The 12,897-nt window shown below is 47.6% G+C and overlaps 1 protein-coding gene and 1 non-coding gene across 3 annotated transcripts in view; one reads left to right on the top strand and one right to left on the bottom strand.

The window, feature by feature from the left end:
- The window catches only part of IL10RB (interleukin 10 receptor subunit beta), a 432,261-nt gene that overhangs the window by 199,186 nt on the left and 220,178 nt on the right, over window positions 1-12,897 (bottom strand). The gene's annotated exons all lie outside the window — the stretch shown is intronic.
- Window positions 11,834-11,940, top strand: LOC147698752 (U6 spliceosomal RNA). The gene has a single exon (XR_015299485.1). It is a non-coding gene; the product is annotated as a U6 spliceosomal RNA (small nuclear RNA).

The following is a 12,897-nucleotide window of genomic DNA, read 5'->3' as shown; positions in this document are numbered from 1 at the left end:
CGAGTTATGTTGCCATCCAGCAGGTCGGACGGGGCGTGGTAAACATAAACCCCTAGATAATGTAGGCAGCGCGGCTCCCACCGGAGTTCCTGAGCAGTGAGTGGGCACGGCTCTCCCGGCCTCAGGGGAAACAGGCAGGATTTAGGCCAGTTGACCCTCAGGCCCGATAACCTACCGAACTGCTCCAGTAGCCTCCGCGCCCCCTGAAGTTCGGCGCCGGCATCGGCCAAAAACATCAACAAGTCATCCGCATATAAGGAGATGAGGTGTGGCCTCCCCCTAAAAGGTAAACCTGCGTAGTGGCGGCCCAGTCTGGCTACCGCAGCGAAGGGTTCCATTGCCAACGCAAACAGTAGCGGGTGATTTTGTGTTCTTGTGCAACTTTAATATTTGTCCCCTACGTCACCTGCAAACCATGGCCTGTACAATATCAGGAGTCAGACAATATTACAGATCTAAGCCAGAGAAGGGGATTAAGGCTATTATGCCCGCACTGGTGATCAAATTCCTAATGTGTACATATGTGTGGGTGCAAAAGGTCTGGGATACAATCCCCTAGATCCCAAAATCTGAAAACAAAGTAATTGTTTTACAAATCAAATTGCACAAGATGACCCTGCACACCTTAAGAATAAATAATACAGTGTAAATGCTTTTATGCATATAGTCACATAAACTCCAATTGTTCTCCCAAGAATATCCAGAAATATTTAATTTAAGCCCTGAAGAAGTCCGGTCACGGACGAAACGCGTTGGCTATTGGTTTTAATCTTCAACTGTGAATAAAAGAATTGCTTAAAGAAGAAATCTGACTTTGGATATTCTTGGGAGAACAATTGGAGTTTATGTGACTATATGCATGAAAGCATTTACACTGTATTATTTATTGTTGACGTGTACAGGGTCATCTTGTGCAATATTACAGATCTCCTCTTTTCCGCTGAACAATTGCGTAAACGATGTGCCTGATCACGGCATGGCACATCTTCTATAAGAAATTAGCTAATCAAGCAGCCATATAACCGAGCAGTGAGTGCAGTGCGTAGCTGCAGGCAGGTCGACAGGAGCACGAAAAAAAAACTATGACAGGAAGTGGTGGTGGGGGAGGGCACCACACGGAGACCTTAGGTAGCAACGAGCAGGGGCACTGAAGACACGAACTGGGCTTGTAGAGCAGGTAAGGGCAGCAGAAGAATAAGAGTTCTTTTAAACAACAGATATGCTCTGAAAGCGTAAAGAAACTATATTTGGTTGGTGCTCCTCAGCCTTCAATGGAAGTGGCGTATCAGCTGCAGGAACCAGTCAGGAGGCAGCAAAGAAGATTGACACTGGAGTCAGCGTATGCTGTATGCTACGTAGCAGGCGGGAAAAAAGTAACTCTATTGATTACAGCAGGTCTTGTAGACAGTGCATGCGCTGCCTAGTCTCAACCTAAAAACAGAGATGGAGTGTTTGGAAACTGCGAATGAAAGACGCATCGCAGGTACGTTTGCTGTTGGTAAAGAATGCAGGAGCACAGAATGTGAAGGAGAATTTCCGAAACAATCTTCGTATTATACAAAAAAATCACCACACAGGGTAGTGGATCGACAGGACAAGCAAATCAGAGAGGGAGGGGCTGCGGGACAGAAAAGGATGCAGAGCAGGTATTGGGGGCAAAGAAACACCATAGTGTAGGTGGGAAAAACATTCAATAGAGGAGAGAAAACACTCAACGTCGGCTGCAGTGGGAAGGCATAGAAGCAAACAAGGCACACAGCTGAAAAACACATGTACTCTCATGGAGCGTTAGAAAAAAAGAAAAAAATAGTCCCTAAAAGTGTACAAGGAGATGTGAAACTTGCTATGCTCCAGGGGAGGAAAAAACACAATACAGACAAGCTAAAACAAGCAAATACATTGAATAGCATGCAAGCAAATAAAAGTGACTACAAAGCCAGCAAATGGTAAGCAATGGGCGGGCATTAAGCTCAGGTAAACTCTTGAGAAGCCCAGAATAGGTCTTATGTAACCAGGGAGCTGTGCTGTCGGATAGGTTTGACCTAAAAATCTCAACTAAACTGCACATGTAGTAACAACTGAGAACAATATGCAGGTATAATTAAACTCAACCTCTGCTTGTACACAGGTGTTGGTGTGCACAGGCTCCAGGCTGCCCCTGATCTCCAATCTTTGAGTGAATTCATATTTATTATTTTATTACCATCTTGAAGTTTTTTGAACAATCCCAAGCAGATGCTGCAGACTGCCCAGCCAGCAGACACTGGCAGCCACTATCGATCCTCCCGCTCCACCCTCTCCCACTTCCCCTGTGCGGCGGGCTATTCTGTCGCCCGGTTGGCAGCAGCTCTTTGCCAGAAGTAGCAGTGGAGCAAATACAGGGGGTCCAAGGGTGATCAGAGGATCCAAAAGGAACTCCCAGGAGGCTGGGTCAGGCCACGGGACTGGCCACAGCTAGTAGAAGGGGTCTAGGGAGGAGACAGCGTAATCCTCCATACGTTACAGATTCTCGCAGTTCAGGAAGATGGCGGTGTGCAGCAACTGGCACCAAGTAGCAGGCAGTAGGACAGGCTGCGGAAACACCTAAAGTGCAGTGGTGAGAGCAGCAAAGTGGTTAGTGGAGTCAGTCCTAGAGGCGAGCCCTGATGTATTATACATTATGGGGCAAGAGGGCTGAGCAGCGGGTTGTGCTCACCAGGATCCCCCGGGCCCTTCTTAACCCTCCCCCCTACCGAGACTGTCGCACCTGCTGCATACTTACTGCTTGTCGCATGCTCCTGATGGACTGTGTGGGTTTCCACCTCGGACACAGAGCCCTGGTGTTAAAGTCTGAGTTAGTCTCCTCTTGTCCCTATCACCCCTGGAGGAACCAGCTCCCTCTCTCAACCCGCCTGGTCGAAGCACCCATAAAACCGGAGGAGCAGTAACTGAAGGAGGGAAAGCTAAGAAAAGAAGAAAAGCTTAGCAAATAAGGAAACACAGCCCCAAGTCGATATATCCACTTACATGCCTGTTCCCAGAGCTTCCCCATGCCAAGACACCAGGCAGAAACACCTCTAACAACCTACACCCACCTACCGTCACCAGGAAACAACAGGCCCAACAGGATTAAACAAGGCTACCCCATGACCTACAGCAAAGTTCCAAAGTTGTGCACAATCTTACTGAAAGAATTCTAATGCCTTGCAGAGCACAAAGGAACCAGTGTAAACAAAAATGGGCAGGTGCAATTGGGTACCAGAAGTTAATACTTCCACGTGAGAAACTTAATAAGGCAAACCTACAGGGTGGAACCAAAATAGGCAGCAGGAAGTGGACTTCAGAATTAAAAAGTATCCAACAAACATTTCTTTAAAAGCCCTCTATTCCACAAAAGTAAACGGCAGAGTAACTGAAATAGACTTGCAAAACCCGGCTGTCTTACACAGGCAGAGCAAGCTCAGAATATATGCCAGCTCCAAATGGAAGAGAAAGAGACTTTACTAACCCAGTCACCAAAGAGGACACAAATGCCCATGTGGGATTCCCCATACAATGACACATCTAAAGGCTACTGCCACCGCACTGTAACAGTGTAACAAAAGAGAGCACAAACCGTTGTATTCATAGAACACAAGTCATCCCCCATAAGTGAAGTATTTTACAATCATTAAAACTACGCAAAAAGTAGAGGAGCATACAGCCGAGCAGTCAAATTGGTCCAAATTAAAACCGAACAATCTGTTCAATTTAAGGACCTGGTGCATGAGCAATGGTACCAAATCCCATTTACTATTAGTGGGCCTAATATCGTCAAGGATCAACATAATCAAAGAACCCGAAGTAGAAGCTCAAACAGAGATTGCCAGAGTCAGAATGATCTAGAAACCCCAGGAATTACTCCTCAACATGAATCAGGGGAAGCAAGTAAAAACACCATATCGTCTCCCGGCTTGGCACACATGGAGTACCCAAAACATGTTTAGAAACCTTTACACAGACACCAGGTACTGTATCATCACAGAATAAATCCTTGAATTGCACCTAGTCAAATACTGACCACAACCATACCATCGCTGACAACATGCCCAAGGAAGACTCTTGGATATCCCTCCTGGCCTTGGCTCAAGTAACTACAGAGGCCTTAAATTTCCATTCCAAAAAGCTAGCAATTCAAGTAGAGCTGCTAAACTTGCTGGTGATATATGTCAGAGGAATCAATGATAAACTAGAGATATTAGCACTGTCTCTTCCTCCCCCTGTTAAATCTGATGAGAACAACCTAATGGCATGCTCATGCTCTTTCTTCCCTTATAGACAAGTTAAGATCCCCGCCAAGCGTTTTCCATTACATACTAAACAGGTTCAAGTTAAATCTAAAAAACATCTATGCCCATAGGCTAGGCATAGGATCGATCATGCCACCGAGTACACTTAAAAAAACATTCCAGTCTCTAAACACACCACTTTCTTCCTTCCCCTGTATGGAAAGCTATGAGCATCCCAACCGAGGAAGCCATACAAAGAGCATCCATTCACATGGAGGAAGCCGAAAGGGATACTATCCCCCACTCATGAAACCAATTGAAATACAATATCCGTTAAGGTGATGATTGTACACAGCGGAAGTGAAATAGAAGCTATATACCCCCTGAGAACACCGGTTTCACCCGTCAAGGAACTTTCCAATGGATCTTTTAGCGACAACAATGCAGACACTGCCCCAAAATCAACTGAATTATGGAGGCATTCCCCTGAAAATCAAGGTCCCAGCCTCACTTCATGAGAAAGCAGCTTTGGGATTTCTAACAACAGCACATCGGATCTTGACAGACATAAGGATGATGTAATCAGGGGCCAAACTTCACTGTCACTGTGAGACTCAAGTGGTTACAAACTATCGAAACGCCAACATGGGAGATTACGAAACAGAAGAAACAAAACACAACTAACTCCGACTCAAGATAGAACATCACAACCAATATTGCAAAATACGAAACATTTCCAAGTCTTTCAAGATCAGAGCACCAATCAACCTGCAACACAGGTGGCTACAAGAAAAACACATATTTGGCAGAAAAATAAAGCGTTGAAAAAACAGGCACGGGAGAGAGAGAAATCAACTAGAAATAACTTATGGGCACCAGTCACATCAGCTCGCAAGTATACTAACGTCAAGAGCATCCTCAAGCCAAATAGCTTAAGTACCTCCCAAATAGCTAACCATCAAGGCTAGGAAGAGCCTACGCCTGCTCAGGGAGCAGACAAAATACTCTATAAAAACAAGCATTTACAATGCAATGGTTTTGCCTTTGTTAAAGTTAGAGCTATTGGCATTGCTCTTGACATTATTTTTATTTATGTGTTTTTTTAAAAACATAAATAAATGGCATTGTCATTTACAATGCCAATAGCTTAATCGCTCGCAAATGCATGACCTCTTGCATTTTAGAGCCACACACGCAAAGCCACCCACGCACGCACTCTGCACTCTGAATCTGCACTCTGAATCTGCACTCTGAATCTGCACTACAGGCTTTGCCAATGCTTCTTTGGTGACACAACCCTAGTATAATGGACTAGCTGTAACCTTCATGCCATGCTTAGTCTACCTGTTGAAGAAGGGCACGAATACTCTTAGAAACCAATAATTTCATACTTAAAAGCGACCATTTCCTCATCTGTCATATAAAATTGTTATTGCGCATGTATTCTTGTGCAGTATAAAACAGTCTGTTCATTGCCAGCGCTTGTGGATGCGTGTGAGTTCCTTGAAAGCAGACCTGGAAATAAAACTCCTCCCAATAGCCCAAGGTCTAGTAAAATGTTACCAGCGCAAGTTGAATTCTGACTGCAACCAATTATCTTCACAGGGATTGTTATGCGTGAAAAATTGGGAGCCGCCCAATGTTTAGGGCATAATTCAGAGCTATGTGGTAATGTTCAAGTGCATGTTTTCTCACTTTAAAGCAACCAGTTAAACTCCATCCTGCCTTGTCCCACACTTTGAAGTGTGGGTTCCTAGAAATACTGGTGGCCAAGCTTTACTTGCATCCTGAATGCGCGTAACACTATCCCGCAGAGCCGAGCAGGTGTTAAGAGTTTATACGCTTGTAGAAATAATGCGCTTAGAAGCACCTGTGGAAAATGTAACATTGACTGAATGCTGATTCAGACGCTCTCCGTCCTCGTACAGAAAATTGTTATTGCGCATGTATTTTTGTGCAGTATAAAACAGTCTGTTCATCGAGAGGGACTGGGGGAGGGGGGCGGGAGAGGACACGGACGGCGGGAGACACCGGAGCAGGAAGGCGGGTGCCGGCAATGCCGGCTGTTCATCAAGAGGGACGGGGGGAGGGGGGCGGGAGAGGACACGGAATGCAGGAGACACCGGAGCAGGAAGGCGGGTGCCGGCAATGCCGGAACAGATTCGGGGGCGTTCCCGGCTTTTGGCAGTCTGTTCATTGCCAGCGCTTGTGGATGCGTGTGAGTTCCTTGAAAGCAGACCTGGAAATAAAACTCCTCCCAATAGCCCAAGGTCTAGTAAAATGTTACCAGCGCAAGTTGAATTCTGACTGCAACCAATTATCTTCACAGGGATTGTTATGCGTGAAAAATTGGGAGCCGCCCAATGTTTAGGGCATAATTCAGAGCTATGTGGTAATGTTCAAGTGCATGTTTTCCCACTTTAAAGCAACCAGTTAAACTCCATCCTGCCTTGTCCCACACTTTGAAGTGTGGGTTCCTAGAAATACTGGTGGCCAAGCTTTACTTGCACCCTGAATGCGCGTAACACTATCCCGCAGAGCCGAGCAGGTGTTAAGAGTTTATACGCTTGTAGAAATAATGCGCTTAGAAGCACCTGTGGAAAATGTAACATTGACTGAATGCTGATTCAGACGCTCTCCGTCCTCGTACAGAAAATTGTTATTGCGCATGTATTTTTGTGCAGTATAAAACAGTCTGTTCATCGAGAGGGACGGGGGGAGGGGGGCGGGAGAGGACACGGACGGCTGGAGACACCGGAGCAGGAAGGCGGGTGCCGGCAATGCCGGCTGTTCATCGAGAGGGACGGGGGGAGGGGGGCGGGAGAGGACACGGACGGCGGGAGACACCGGAGCAGGAAGGCGGGTGCCGGCAATGCCGGAACAGATTCGGGGGCGTTCCCGGCTTTTGGCAGTCTGTTCATTGCCAGCGCTTGTGGATGTGTGTGAGTTCCTTGAAAGCAGACCTGGAAATAAAACTCCTCCCAATAGCCCAAGGTCTAGTAAAATGTTACCAGCGCAAGTTGAATTCTGACTGCAACCAATTATCTTCACAGGGATTGTTATGCGTGAAAAATTGGGAGCCGCCCAATGTTTAGGGCATAATTCAGAGCTATGTGGTAATGTTCAAGTGCATGTTTTCCCACTTTAAAGCAACCAGTTAAACTCCATCCTGCCTTGTACCACACTTTGAAGTGTGGGTTCCTAGAAATACTGGTGGCCAAGCTTTACTTGCACCCTGAATGCGCGTAACACTATCCCGCAGAGCCGAGCAGGTGTTAAGAGTTTATACGCTTGTAGAAATAATGCGCTTAGAAGCACCTGTGGAAAATGTAACATTGACTGAATGCTGATTCAGACGCTCTCCGTCCTCGTACAGAAAATTGTTATTGCGCATGTATTTTTGTGCAGTATAAAACAGTCTGTTCATCGAGAGGGACGGGGGGAGGGGGGCGGGAGAGGACACGGACGGCGGGAGACACCGGAGCAGGAAGGCGGGTGCCGGCAATGCTGGCTGTTCATCGAGAGGGACGGGGGGAGGGGGCGGGAGAGGACACGGACGGCGGGAGACACCGGAGCAGGAAGGCGGGTGCCGGCAATGCCGGAACAGATTCGGGGGCGTTCCCGGCTTTTGGCTGACGTCGCGTGACGTAGCCAAAAGCCAAAAATTCTCGGGAACGCCCCCGAATCTGGTCCGGCATTGACGGACAGGCCCGTCTTCCAATGGCTAGCCTCCATTTATGGAGCTAGCCAATGAAAGACGGAGGCCGTTCCTGTCTCCCGTATACAACTCAAGAGGTTTTCGCCTGCGCGAAAAAGATGCGCAGAAGCGCATCTTTTCGCCAGGCAAAACCTAAAAAAAGAGGTGGGGGACACGGTCACCCGAAGTGACGTCACAACAGGAAATGACGTCACTAAAGGTGGCTGGCCCCATCGGGCTCATTGCCTCCCCTCGCTCACCCCTTAGATGCAATTGCATTTGAGAAGTCAGCGCGTGATCAGCGTGCTCGTGAGCTCCGATCTCGATCCAGAGAGGCTTAAGAGTGAAGCCCAGCTGTTTGTCAGGGGGGACACCGTCCACCCAGTAAAATAAGTGGGGGGACGCCGTCCACCCGCGTGGTACCCTGACTCGAGCCCTGACAATAACTCTGTCAATCGGTGACAAGAGCATTTAGTTTTAAATACTGCATCAGCTGAGATACCGCCCTGCATCTTTGTCTCTGTAATGTACCTTTGTATTTCACTTCACTTGACCAGGAGATCTGAAGGTAAGAATTGAAAATGTAAAATAAAAGTTCTAGTTTGTGCATTGCTCATGCTGCTGGCGTTGAGCCTTCCAGGCGCTCTCGGTTCCACAAAAGGATACCTAGCAGGTGTAAATGAATGTAGAAGATGGCACTGCACACAGCTCTGCAGTGGTAAAACATGCACATGGGGAGGGTAGAGGGGTCGAGGAGTGGTTTGCCTTGAAAGTTTGTGAACACCCGCAAAACGTTGGTGTTTTTTAGCATTACGCAGGCGGGACTGTACTGTGAGTGCTATTCCACATTCCCAGAAATGTACTCACGGTTTCACCTGTGGATGCCTGGATATCTCCCAATGGGGTGGGTTTCCAGGTCTGATACTGGAAATGCTCAGTCACTTACATACATCTGAGCATGGGCGTATAGGTACCAATCCATATACATATATCTGAGCATAGGCGTATAGGTACCTATCCATATACATACATCTGAGCATAGGCGTATAGGTACCAATCCATATACATACATCTGAGCATAGGCGTATAGGTACCAATCCATATACATAAATCTGAGCATAGGCGTATAGGTACCTATCCATATACATACATCTGAGCATAGGCGTATAGGTAACAATCCATATACATACATCTGAGCATAGGCGTATAGGTTCCAATCCATATACATACATCTGAGCATAGGCGTATAGGTACCAATCCATATACATACATCTGTGCATAGGAGTATATGCACCAATATAAATATATGACCTTTTGAAGATGGCACTAGTTAAGAAATATAAAAGAATACAATGACAGTGAGATAGATTAATTTGCACAGGATCACATAACTGGGGAAACAGAGGAGCTGTGATTGGAACTCCAGCTTCTTATACATATAGACGACTATCTAACCTCTGGGTTCAGATACATTTGATTTTGAATACGCTGTGTGCATTGCAAGAATAAACAACTTAAAACCCCACGTTATGCCCCAGCAGTGCGCTTCATTCTGTGAGTAATAAGTGTAGTTACTACAGAGTAGTTCTAACCAGACGCATACAGCGCCCAGCATGCCTGGCATGTATAGCGCTGCTCTGTTTGTTTCATATTTACAATGTTTTACGTGCTTCCGGGGAAGCATCTCTTGACACTCTTTCGCTTGCGTCTCTGATGAAAAGCGGCTGCTTTGTATTCTGCATGTTTTCATAAACAACTGCACAAAACTCCCCGTAAAAAGACAAACTCGTCCCGGCTAATGAGCTGATGGTATCTGCGGAGAGCGCGCGCAGCTCTCAGCAGCCGGCAGAAAATTGTTTTATGTCAAGGACCGGATTGAGAACAAGTTTAGCGTCCATAGTCCGCACAAAACAACCCCCACCTATCACAAAAAACAGGAAAGATAAAACATATTATCAAAAGTCCAACCACAGAATATTGCTGTACAAGTGCACACACTTGCTGTGTCTATTACAATAACTGCACAGACCCCCTACAATGACAGGGGTGATTTGTTTAACACTCCCACCCACAGCCCTGTAATAAACTGGTACATAATTCGAAATCGAACCCAAAATGTTTCACGAGAACCTATTTGAAAGCAGCTGTTTATTCCGTAAAGTGCGGGGCTCGTGTTGTTTCTGGGCACAGGCCTGTTTTGGCAGATAATGAAACTGGTGGAGAAGGAGGTCACGTGACAGCTCTGCTCACACAGTGTGGGCACGTGGGCATCAGAAGTCAGTCAGTCCCATTGAAGGGAGGCCTGCACACTCCTCGGGGCAGATGCTTCCATGTTTGTTAGCACACACGGGGTTACACATAATTTCTTACTTTCTTTCAATATCTTCCATTTTTTGGTGACATGAGTTTCAAATGTTATTATACAACTTTGTAAAGAATGCACAGTTTTTAACCTATGGATATTTCATCATATTGTACAATGTTATTTTTGGTATAATTGTTTTATTGATGTCTTAATAAAATGTTTACTTTTAAACTGAAACAAAGGGTTCCAAGTCAGCCACCAAAGTCCTGTGGTCAGCGTGGATCCCCCTTGCTGTGCCAATTGCCAACCAGTAAATTGATTTTTCAGGAGCATAAAATACACGATGCATAGATTTCTCAGTCAAGCCAATGGAACCAGAAAGTACACAAATGTAGTGATGACAGTACCACGTGGTGTGACTGAGCTCCTGACAGTGGACGCCACCAGGCAAGCCCCTCCTGTGTGCAGTGCTACCTGCAGGGGGCGACACTCCTGCCGTGCCCTGGGGTGGCGGCATGTTTTCTGCAACAAATGCACACGGGACGCTGCAATAAAGGTCGAAGTCGGTAGGCAAAGACATATGTGCACTTACCCACACCAAAGTGTGGCTATAAAGGTGCAACACACTGCTGCAAGGGATGCTGCAGAGAAGCTTCCTGCAGCCACTGGGTAACTTCAGGACTGTTTACTGCCCACGTGCCGTGCAGTGCTCTAATGTACATTGCGCTTCAAACGCAAGCACTGGGCCAGGAAGGGCAGAGGCCGTCAGCTTTTCAAGAACTGACTGCTCGTAAACGTATCGTATGTGAATATGCTGAATATACGGCCGGGTATCAGAGTCGGGGCCCCAGGGGTCAACGCGGGGTCACCCATGCCTGGGACAGACATAAAATATTCTTTTTTTTTCAGTTTTATATAGCGCGAACTCGACCCGAAGGTATCAGAGCGCTTTACATGTGCACCCAGTGCAATCCAGACGGACACATTACCCCCTCATGGGTCCTCCCCGTCCCAGTCCTTACCACGTGAGGCAGTCCTGCCTCCACCCAGCCAATCAAAACGCCAGAAATCCAAAGGTCGAAGGTGACATAAGCCCCTCCCACCCACCGCCATGCCTGTTTTTTATCTGCTCCGACGGCTGTCGGAACGCTGGTGCTCCCGGTTCCTGCCTCTGTTCCTGTTTGCTTCTGGGTGTTTTGGCGGTGCCGTGAGTGTTTCTTTTGCATTTTTAAATGCTTCTGTTTATGGTCTTTTTATGTTTTTACCGGCGCGGCCGCTCCGGTCCTCCGGCCGGCCACGCTCCTGTTCTGGGGTCAGGATGCTCCCCGTTCATGTGCTGGGCTGGGGCGGGGAGCCCTCCTGGTGTTCTGGCCCCAGGTCGTTCCGGCGCTGGTGCTTTAGTGCAGTGGCCGGCCCCTGTGGCCATGTTCTTAATATATGGCTGTGGGTGGAGACTGCAGGGCTGCCCTTTTTTGTTTATTTTCTGTTCTCACATGTGAGATTGCTGTTTGGGGCAGTGTTTCCTGGGGGTTGCTGGGCACTTCCTTTCAATTCCACCACCGATGTGTGTTGGGTGTTTTCCTGGTGCTCGCTTCGGCTGCACATATACTATGCTTGGAACGTTACAGAGTAGATTAGCATGGTCCCTGCACAAGGATGACATGCAAATTCGTGGGGCGTTCCATATATGGGGTTTACTCCTTTACTCGCCATGTTTGAGGGGACTTCCTCTCCGGTGCATCCACGGAGCTGTGCTCATTGGTGTGTCATATCCCTCTGGTGTCACAGGCTATCATGTGCTGAGGGTTCAAGTCCTGCCAATGCTGTCAATGTGACTTGGGATGTTCATTTTCATGCTGTGCTTTGGAAATTTGCATTCTCTTTGTCCACGTAGCATTTTTTGCAGTTTTTCTTGGACTGTTTTGCGCTGTCTGCGCTGCTGGTGCATGCGGCTATGCCATCATCTCTTGTTGGTGGGATCGTGGACGTTTTTTCCCTGTTGGGGTATACATTCGGGGATGGTCCATGAGATTTCTGGCGTTTGTTGCTGGGTCTTTCTCCCTGATTCATTTGCTCCGGCGGGGTTTATTCCCGTTTTTTACCGGCCATTTCATGCTGTCCTGTTGGCTGTACTGGCTGCGGTGTGGCTTGGCATTGCCATGCGGGGTGTTCCTCTCTTTCTGGGGACACGATTTCGCCTGGCGGTCTTTGTCACCTGGTATCCTCCATTTTTCTTCTTTTTTGCACCTTCTCCCTCAGTCTTCGGAGGCTTCTTCCCTGGAGGTCCGGGTTGGGCGGTTGGTGGATTCCGCTCTCAAGAGTTCGTATGCTGCTTCTCCTTTTTGGGGTGTGTGCTTGCTCTTTTTCGGTCTGTGCTTTCTTGGGGTCCCTCCTTCCGATCCCGGATGGTTGGGCCTTGTCCTCGGCTACCGGGGCGGCGGGGGCTTGTGAGATTTCTCACTGGCCTGCGTTTTGGTGCTTTGCCATTCCCCTAGTGCCTTGGTCCTATGCCTGCATTTTTTGCACTACGTTTGGTTCCCTGCCTCTGCGGCGCCTGCTGCTGCCCCTGAATGTCAGTCCGATATGTTGTGCCCGGGTGGAGTCTCTGTGGCCTGGTGGTTGCATCTCTTCCTCTTCAGGTTATGTGT

The sequence above is a fragment of the Lissotriton vulgaris genome, chromosome 8, assembly GCF_964263255.1.
Source record: "Lissotriton vulgaris chromosome 8, aLisVul1.2, whole genome shotgun sequence".
In the NCBI taxonomy this organism is placed as follows: Eukaryota; Metazoa; Chordata; class Amphibia; order Caudata; family Salamandridae; genus Lissotriton; species Lissotriton vulgaris.
Note: the sequence above shows the minus strand (reverse complement) of the source record. Positions and strands in the feature narration are given on the sequence as shown.